Raw genomic sequence first — 9,859 nt, 5'->3', positions numbered from 1 at the left:
TTACTAGAAAAAATTCAGTGGAAAAAAAAATCTAGTGAAGGAAAAAGAGTACACATCTCTAACAATAGACATATAAGTTGTCTCATTAAAAACCTTACAAGGAAACAGTGGGACAAAACCTCGTAAGGGAAAAAGAGTACAAGGCGTATCAACTCCCCCTAATGAGAACATCCTTGAACCTTTGCATCCCGATCTTGTGCATCATCTTTTTGAAACTTGCAGTTCAAGGAGACTTAGTGAATAAATCAGCCACATTGTCACTTGAACGAATCTGTCACATTAATTTCACCATTCTTTTGGAGCTCATGTATAAAAAGTTTTGATGAAGTGTGCTTCGTTCTATCTCCTTTTATGAATCCCCTTTTAAGATGTGTCATGCATGCTGCATTATATCCATATAAAATTGTGGGTATATTATCACATTTCAAACCACATTATTCTCGAATGAGATGTATCATGGACCCCAACCATACATATTCTCGGCTTGCTTCATGAATAGCTATTTTCTCAGTATGATTCGATGAAGTGGCTACGATAGACTACTTTGTATATCTCTAAGATATGACAATATCCCCACATATGAACACATAGCCTGTTTGAGTCAAAATCTATGCGGGTTAATTAAATACCTAGCTTCAGCATAATCAATAAGATCGAGACTACAATCTTTAGAATAATATAAGATCATATTTTTTATCCCATTTCGATGTCTCCTAGTAGGAGCAAAACTATACTTTACTAACAAATTAATCGAAAAGGCTATATTAGGCCTTGTAGTATTTGCAAGATATATTTTGTCAAGTGACAATATTCAACATTTCATGTGTGACATCTTCAAATGTGTGGAGTGCAAATCAAATAAGTTTTCACTTACCAAGATACACCCTTTCATGTCACTTGATAAATGTTTCTACGTCAGCATGCTTAAATAAACGTAGAATTCGGATCCTCGTAATCTTTCACAATATTGCGCCAATACTGTATCAAAGATATCATTGATGATATATCATTTCATATATATTCATAATGTGACATAACATTTTGAGATCTCATCACTTCATTATTTTTAGGTACCTGAACCTCTCATAAGGTTTCATGAAGTGTTATGTCGTAGGCTCTTCAAGAGCACATTGCCTTCTTATTATAATTATTTGCTCCTTATTTTTCAAGGATTATTTTATTTGGAATTGATTGGTCTACCATGCTTCATGCATGCATAGACTTTGTCTTTTAAGGACACAAAATAGGAGCACTTGCAGCTTAAATATGAGATGCATTCGACATTTGACTAGAATTATCTTTTGAATGAGGATCTGGTGATAATTCCTAACATATTTTATAGCCACTTATAATCTCCCCCTTATGTTAGAAAAACAAACATACATCCTCCATCTTTTCTGAGGAATCCATCTTTATGCATCATGGTATATTCATTAATTGTATACCGCACATCAAAGTTATTAGATGGAATATTTGATTCATGACCTTGAACCAATTGAAAGGGGGAAAATAATCATAATCTATTGGTCTAATGCATACAAGTGCTATTGTATGTAATATATTATATTTTAGACCAACACATGATGCTTTTTCTCATTAGCAAAGATTTAGCTATTTATCGAAGACATTCAATGCCAAACCATCATCATCAAGATAAATTGTCTTGATTACACAATCTGAAAGTTGTGCTCTTAACTCAATTTCATTGAGCAAACAACTTTATGAATGTCAAATTACAGGTTGACAATGAATGTATATGTGATTATCTTATTGATGCATCTTTTCAATATATCACATGAAAGGTGAACGAGCCCATATTCACCTTTTATATTTTTCAGATTTTGAGGAATCAAATCCCAATATTAGTTGGTCCAACTAACTTATGATGAGAACAAGCAAGTCCATAAAGAATTTTCTAATTCTTCAATATATGTTCAATACTCAGTATGCACATTTTTGACATGTCGCAATCGTATATCAATTTATGAACTTTTATTCTAGTAAACTCCAAATTTACCATGACATGTACCTTTTACACTTTAGTGAATTTTAGATTTACTATTACATGAATTAATTTCAGATTTACTACTTTAGAAGTAGATTTCGAAATAACTCGTCTTAGTTATTCTGCCTTGTTCGGAGATAAGTTGTGATACCATCATAATCAAGTACACGTTTGTATTGATAAGCTTTACTAAATATTATCACATTCACTCAGGGAATAGATCTATGCTTATAATAATTAAAATTCTCATTCTTATGAATGAAATATAATCGTGTCTTAAGCCTATCAAATTGATAGCTTATAACCTTTTTTTATGATATTGCTACTTCAGGAGCAAATCGAGACGTACATATGATTTAAAGAATTTTTCTCTAACATATCTTATGATCATAATATGCGCGTGAAAATATCATCACTTTTGATGATTATTATCATATTGTCCCTCCACGCGTATATTCGTGCATTCAATCACTCGTCTTCTTGCAGACATATTATGCACTGCTATCACATACACTTAAAAAATGAAGTAAGTTGTCGTATTTCAGACTTATCATATATTGCTACCATATTCACTTCATGGAATAAAGCATATTAATGGGATATGGTTTATGACTTTTGATCAAGCACCCATTATTATGCCTTAGGCAATAACTCAATATCTTATCCATATAAAGACGTCTTAGGCAATAACTCGATAGGACTTGAACACAACATATTATCATCCCTTTTTGATAATATTGTTCTTGAGAAATAAATTTAAAGCATAAATGATTCGAAACCAATTATTTTTCCTCAAATTCAATAATAATTATATTATTAGTAGCAAAAGAAAGATAACATAAAGAATTACCAACCTTGCAATTACCTTTAGATTTATAATCTCACCTTGTTTGGTAGAGTCTCGTGCTGATAACTTGTAATAAAACAACAAAGAATAAAGAAGAAAAGTAGAGAGAGAATAGAGAGTAACAATTATTTCTCTTGGGGGATGAGATCATAAAATTCTTAAGAATTACAATGAACAAAACCTCTCTATTTATAGAAGAAAATACTCATAGTATATGACTAAAAGACAGATACTTCTAATCCTGATAGATATCAACTAGATCTTGATAGATCTTATTAGATCTTGATAGACATTCATTATAATGTAAATATATTTATAATAAATAATAATATAATAATAGTAGTAGTGGTGGTAATAGAATAGTAAAAAAAAAATGAAATCACTAAAATTACCAAAATACCCTTGATAGTCACCCAACCTTCACTTATATATAGTAGGAAAGTAAAGTAAAATAATAATAATATGGGTCACTAAAATTACCGAGATACCCAGTCCTTGATAGTCATCCCAACCTTCACTTATATATAGTAGTAAAATAAAGTAATAATAGTAATAGTAATAATAATAATAATAATATAATAATAATAATAGTAGTAGTAGTAATAGTAAAAAAAAAGTAATAATAATAATAATAATAATAATAATATGATAATAATAATAATAGTAGTAATAGTAAAAAGTAATAATAGTAATAATAATAATAATATAATAATAATAATAGTAGTAGTAATAGTGATAGTAAAAAAATGAATAATATAATACTAATACTAATTTCTCAAAAAAGTAATAATAATAATAATAATAATAATAATAATAATAATAATAATAATAATAATAATAAAAAAAAAAAAAAAAAAAAAAAAGATAAATTAGGTACATCAATCTAGGGCTGTGCAAAAATCGAACCGATCAATAAATCGAACCAATAAAAATACTATTGGGTTATTGATATTGGGTTATTGATTTGTTATTGATTTTATAAAAAAATTTATTGAATAATCGATTCAATTTTAATTTTTAACCTATTGGGTGATCAGTTAAACCGATAACCCAATATGAATACACTAAAATTATTAATCTACCCCTATTTATGTATTATATAAATAAATAGTTATATTATTTATTATCTATTAATATTATATACGATACAGTTAAGGGAGATAAATATTCACATTCTTAAAGCAGTCAGACAGTCACAACAATTCACAAAGTTGAAGCAAACCAGTCCACTAAAGACTCAACCGACAAGGCGACAACTGGAGAGGCGAAACGACGAGGGTGTCGAGCAACCGGCACTCCGGCTACGACAACGGCGAGGGTCAACGGACGGTGAGGATTTTATCAACGTTACTGACTCGTGAGTAATTATTCAAACTCGTCTATCCTTTTCTGCAGGGGCGAAACCAGGATTTTGAGTGAGGTCAGTAGTACATATACAGACTAGCCGCAGCCTCTATTATTTATACATAATTTTTTTTTACCATGTAAAAATAGTATAATTTTCCGACGAAGGGGTTTTGATGAAGCCTGGAATACATGTACATCCACCACTGCTTTTCTGTACCGGACCCGAATCAAACTTGACAATTGGAGTTAAATTTCAATTTCAATTTCAATATTGTTCAAGATTCCTTTTAAGAATTTCTTAATTTTTGTTTACTTTGAAAGTATTTCATGATTTGTTGTCTAATTATTGTCTAAATTCTATTTTACAGTGACATACATATGGCTGAAAATACTACAACTGATGAGGCAGTGATCCTAGCCGATTAGAGCATTAATTCAAATATTGCGCGTCAAACAAATTTTGTCCAGATGAAGGTAAAGAAAGAAAGAAAAAAAAAGGTCTCGTGCATGGAATCATTTTGGATCATTTGTTGATGAAGAAGGAAATAAGAAATCAAAGTGTAAGCATTGTGGTCAAGATTATTTTGCTGATTCAAGTAAAAATGGTATGACGTTAATGCTTACTCATTTGTTAACATGTCCAAAGATGCCTCGAAATCAATCTGCTGACAAAAATAAAACCGAAATAGGCTTTCAATCTGTTGAGGGGGTGTTGCAGGTGATGTGGCTGTTGTTTCGTGGAAATTTGAGCAAGAACAATGTAGGAGAGCTTTATATCGCATGGTGATTGTGGATGAACTCCCCTTCAGATTTGTTGAGAAGGAAGGTTTTAGAAACTTTATGAAAGTAGCGCAACCTCATTTTAAGATTCCTTCTCGTACCACTGTGACACGTGACTGTTTTAAACTATTTGATGAAGAGAAACAGAAGTTGAAAAGGTCATTTAGAGAAGCCCAACAAAGAGTCTGTCTTACCACTGATACTTGGACCTCTTTGCAGCGAATTAATTATATGTGCATCACTGCACATTGGATCGACAGTAAATGGATTATGCACAAGAGAATAATTAACTTTTGTCCAATTACTAGCCACAGAGGTGAAGACATGGCTAATGAGATTAGTAAGTGTTTACGTGATTGGGGCATAGATAAAATTTTTACCATCACAGTCAATAATGCTAGTTCGAACAATGTGACTGTGAAAGAGTTAGCTAAGACATTCACTAAATGGGAAACTAATTTCATGAACGGAGAACAACTTCATGTAAGGTGTATGTCTCACATTATTAATCTTATTGTCCAAGATGGTTTGAAAGTGACTAGCATGTCCATTGAAAGGGTTAGAAAAGCAGTGAAATACATAAGGCAGTCCCCTGCAAGGTGTAAGAGGTTTCAAGAATGTTGTGAAGATGTTGATATCAATAGTAAAAAATCGTTATGTTTGGATGTTTCTACGAGGTGGAACTCCACATACTTGATGTTTGAAAGTGCCTAGCATGTCCATTGAAAGGGTTAGAAAAACAGTGAAATACATAAGGCAGTCCCCTGCAAGGTGTAAGAGGTTTCAAGAATGTTGTGAAGATGTTGATATCAATAGTAAAAAATCGTTATGTTTGGATGTTTCTTCGAGGTGGAACTCCACATACTTGATGTTGAATAGGGCGATTGAGTGTGAAAATGGGTTTTTGAGTTATGTTGATCGTGATATTGGGCTTATCACATTACCTTCAGTTTGTTGATGATGAAGAGAGAACTGCTGCCGGTGCACTTTCGAGTGATGACTGGGACCATGTAATTATGATCTAACCAAAGAAGTATCTGAATCACTCTATGTCACATTAAATTTACACTTTCTTAAAATTTGGGAGCTTTCTTGTTATTTGAAGCAGTTGATATCGAGTGACGATGATGGTGATGATCTTTTGGGTAAAATTGCATCGAATATGAAAGAAAAGTTTGATAAGTATTGGGGGTAGTCCAAAGAAAATGAATAAGATGATTTTTATTTCTTGTGTTCTGGATCCTCGGCACAAGTTTGTTTTGGTTGGTTTCGCTCTTCGGATGATGTTTGGGAAAGAAGGACTAGTTTTAGAGAGCAGGGTGAAAGACTACATGAATTTGATGTATGGTGAGTATGTAAAGTTTTTTTCAATTGATAAAGATAGTCAACATTCTTCATCTTCATCTAGCTCTTTATTTGAAAATTCTAGTTCACTGCCTTCGAGTTCTGGTAGTACTGTTCAATCGATAGGGTCTTTAGGGTCATTTATGGATGATCTTATGAAACATAAAGCTGGAAATACAACAACAGTTAAAACAGAACTGCAAAAGTATCTTGATGAAGCAAATGAAGGTGAAACCAAGAACTTCAACGTCTTGTCTTGGTGGAAAATACATTCACCCAGATTTCCTATTCTTGTTGAGATGGCTCGGGATGTGTTGCTATTCCCATTTCAAGCGTGGCATCCGAGTGTGCGTTTAGTACCGGTGGACGTATCTTGGATTCATTTTGGAGTTCATTAACTCCTAAATTGGTGCAAAATCTAGTGTGCCTTCAAGATTGTATTTGGAGTGAATCACAACCTATTAGTATTGAGGAAGATATAGATGTCCTCAAAAAGCTTGAACAAGGTAAAAATATTCTAATTGTATTAGTTTTGTATTATTATTGTAAACAGTCGTTAACAGTTTTGTGATCGATTAATATAAATTCTCTGTAGAATTGGCTAATACTAGCATTCTTGATGATTGACGTGGAGTTGAGGTTCTTCTTTTTTGCACTTGAATCTGGGCATCTGGTAAGCCACCTATCCTAGCTATAATTTGTTTTAAGTCATATATTTTCTTAAAATTAGTCATTGAATACAATGAATAGTCTAACAACTATGTAAATCCAATATTGCTTGCTTAAATTTTCTCTGAAGGAAGAACGGGTCTTTGTTTGGCAATTAGGCTGTTCCTAGTTCTATGAACTGGGTCTTCGGATGGAATGTGATTCTTGATGTTTAACAAGCTTGTGTGTCGAGTTTAATGCTGCCACATGTTGATCACAATTATATGGTTAATTGGTTCTCACATTGACTGCTACGTATTGTAGCAGTTTTGATTCATATGTCAATATGAAATAAAATTTGGTGGAAACTGAAGGTCTGTCTGTTTTCTAGTCTCATGATGCAGTATGTCATTTGTTCTTTATTTTCTTGGAGGGAATTTGTCAATTTGCTGATCTGTAGCTGATTATTTCACATGTTTCCCTCAATATCTTTTCGTCGGATTATTATATCACAAAAGTCTATGGTCAATGCATTTTTGATCAAGTAGGCTTTAGTACCTAAACAGTGTTGTAACCAGTTGCGGGCATGGTGTTCTCATCGTTATGGTCACTTATCCTCCATTTCACCCAAATGTCCAACCGAATTTTAAATTAAGTTGCGCGGACTCTTCACTTTCGACGAAAAAATATAGTACTACTTTCGGAGAATCCGACACACACATGTTAGCTCTAGACAACAACATCTCCAATCATAAAATCCTTAAATCTAACTCAAAAGACTCTTCTGGGCATTCATCAGATTCACTTAATAACCACTTAAAGCCCAAATCTTGGACTAGTTCATCAGTTCTTGATTCATCATGTACACCTTTAACCAAGTCAAAAAATCAACATGGGAACCCTACTATGGTCAAGGTGAAAAAAGTGCCCCATAATAAGGGTAATAAAGAGTTCAACAAAGAGGTGGATGTTAAAAGGGGGTGTGTAAATTTGTCTAAGAGTCAAGACATTGAAAGGTTCAAGGAGTTTGATGAGATAAAAAAGCAATCTTTATTAGCACTACAATTCAAGAATGGTGGAAGGAGGAAATCATTTTGCAGTTCAAAGATTGAGTTGGGTGATTTCTTTATTTGTAGTGGTGTGAAAGTTGTGTCTTTGGATATGCCACCATTTATGCAGATTCATGCTATTAACCGTGCTAGAAAGACTCATGATAGCTTGGAAAAGTTCATCCCTAAATAAAGGTCATTTCACACAATCTGTTAGATCTTGCTATTTTTAAATCAGAGGGCTGGTCAACTTTATATCAATTCAAAAGAAGATGAAAGTAATTCTCCTTTCTCCCAAAAACTAGTATTCTGTTGTGGACCTGAACACAAAAAATGTCCTTTCTAACATTTTGCAATTCCTTATGTCGCATTTCATCAGAACATCCGAGTATACAGTTTGAATTTTAACTTTCTCGAATACATTTTATTACCTGTCATTGATGGGCAGACTTTCTCTTGGTTTGTGTGCTAGACTACATCAGTTACTCTACCGGAATAAGATCTTTACGTAGGGGATGCTCTCTTTTTGTTTTTGTATTCAGGGATCCAGATTATGTCATTGAAAGCACTATCTCACTGCTTGTTCTGGTTCAATAACTATATTTGTCATTGGTGGTCGTTACGGGGATTTCCTGGTTATTTGAATTATTTATTTAGTTCTAAGTTTGACAGCGTGTTCAGTGATCTGTTATTTGATGGAAACTGGAAGATTTTGGTTTAGAAAATCCTTATTTTACAGGATTGTGGTAGTGTTTTACTGTTTTCTTTGTTTTTTAATCAATATAAAAACTTTCTTCTTGAAGAAATTAGTGTTTTACAGTTGCTTGTTGTATGTAGTTCACTAATACCAGCTCGCGATAAGCAGCTTGGTGGAAAGTTGGGAACAAGAGTATGTTTATGTGCCAACACCAATGAGTTCCATTTACGTTTAGATTTCTATTGCTTATATTGATTTATGTATACAGTATACTTCTTGATTTTCTGTACTTAGGCCTCTTCAGCGAATTTTCATGGTTCGACCCAAGCTTCTTTATTTGTTTCCTTGTTCTTTCCAATCTCTAGATTTATGAATTTGCCTCTGCCAGCATCTGTTTCACTTTCATCATCAGGTTATGACTGAATTGTAAGGTGTTATGTGATATGTTGTAGGTGTCTGATTTTTGGCAAGATCTGGATATTTTCAAAAGCTTGAAGCGTTTGAAGATTTTTGGCAAGATTTGGGTATTTTCAAAAGCTTGAAGCGTTTGAAGAGTTTTGGCAAGATCTGGATATTTTGAAAAGCTTGAAGAACTAGGATTTGTTTTTTTCTTTCAACTAACATTCAATTCAAGTTTGAAGATTTTTGTAAACTAAAACTCGTAGGATTTGGCGAACTAAGATTTTGTTTTTTTTATGTTGGTTGTTGCTATTTTTATTTTGTGAGTATTTTTCTTATTGGTTAAACCAAAAATCGAACCGTTAAGAATCAAAAATCGATAAACCGAAAATCGATAAAAAATATCTTATTGGTTGGTTATTAGTTTTGCATATTTAAAAATCGAAAATCGATAAATCGAACTAATAACACACAAAAATCGATCGATGCACACCCCTACACCAATCCTGCACTTATATATAAGAGAAATTAGCATCATAACAAAAATTACAGAGAAGAATTTGGTTGGTATATGCACATTGTGCAATATCTATAGACTATCCAGTAGTAGCTAAAGTAGTACTAGTAGGTATATTTACCGATGTACTGGGCGACAAAACTCCTAAAGTCTTCACAAGTTTGGGAACTATGTCTCCTCATTTATCAGCGTGCAAAATGTTTAACACATCTTGAGGAGGCAATCA

The 9,859-nt window shown here is 32.8% G+C and overlaps 1 long non-coding RNA gene across 2 annotated transcripts; it reads left to right on the top strand.

Annotated features, from left to right (window-relative positions):
* The first annotated feature begins 4,019 nt into the window (after positions 1–4,019).
* LOC107842694 lies at positions 4,020–9,413 on the top strand. 2 transcript variants are annotated; one of them, XR_001666014.2, is made up of 5 exons: positions 4,020–4,272; positions 4,568–4,804; positions 4,918–6,829; positions 6,919–6,996; positions 9,170–9,413. It is a non-coding gene; the product is annotated as an uncharacterized LOC107842694 (long non-coding RNA). The 2 variants fall into 2 exon arrangements; XR_001666013.2 differs by having other exon boundaries at positions 4,568–6,829.
* The last annotated feature ends 446 nt before the right edge of the window (positions 9,414–9,859 follow it).

This window comes from Capsicum annuum, chromosome 9, assembly GCF_002878395.1.
Source record: "Capsicum annuum cultivar UCD-10X-F1 chromosome 9, UCD10Xv1.1, whole genome shotgun sequence".
Taxonomy (NCBI): Eukaryota; Viridiplantae; Streptophyta; class Magnoliopsida; order Solanales; family Solanaceae; genus Capsicum; species Capsicum annuum.
The sequence above is the reverse complement of the archived record's forward strand: the minus strand, read 5'-3'. Positions and strand labels throughout refer to the sequence as shown.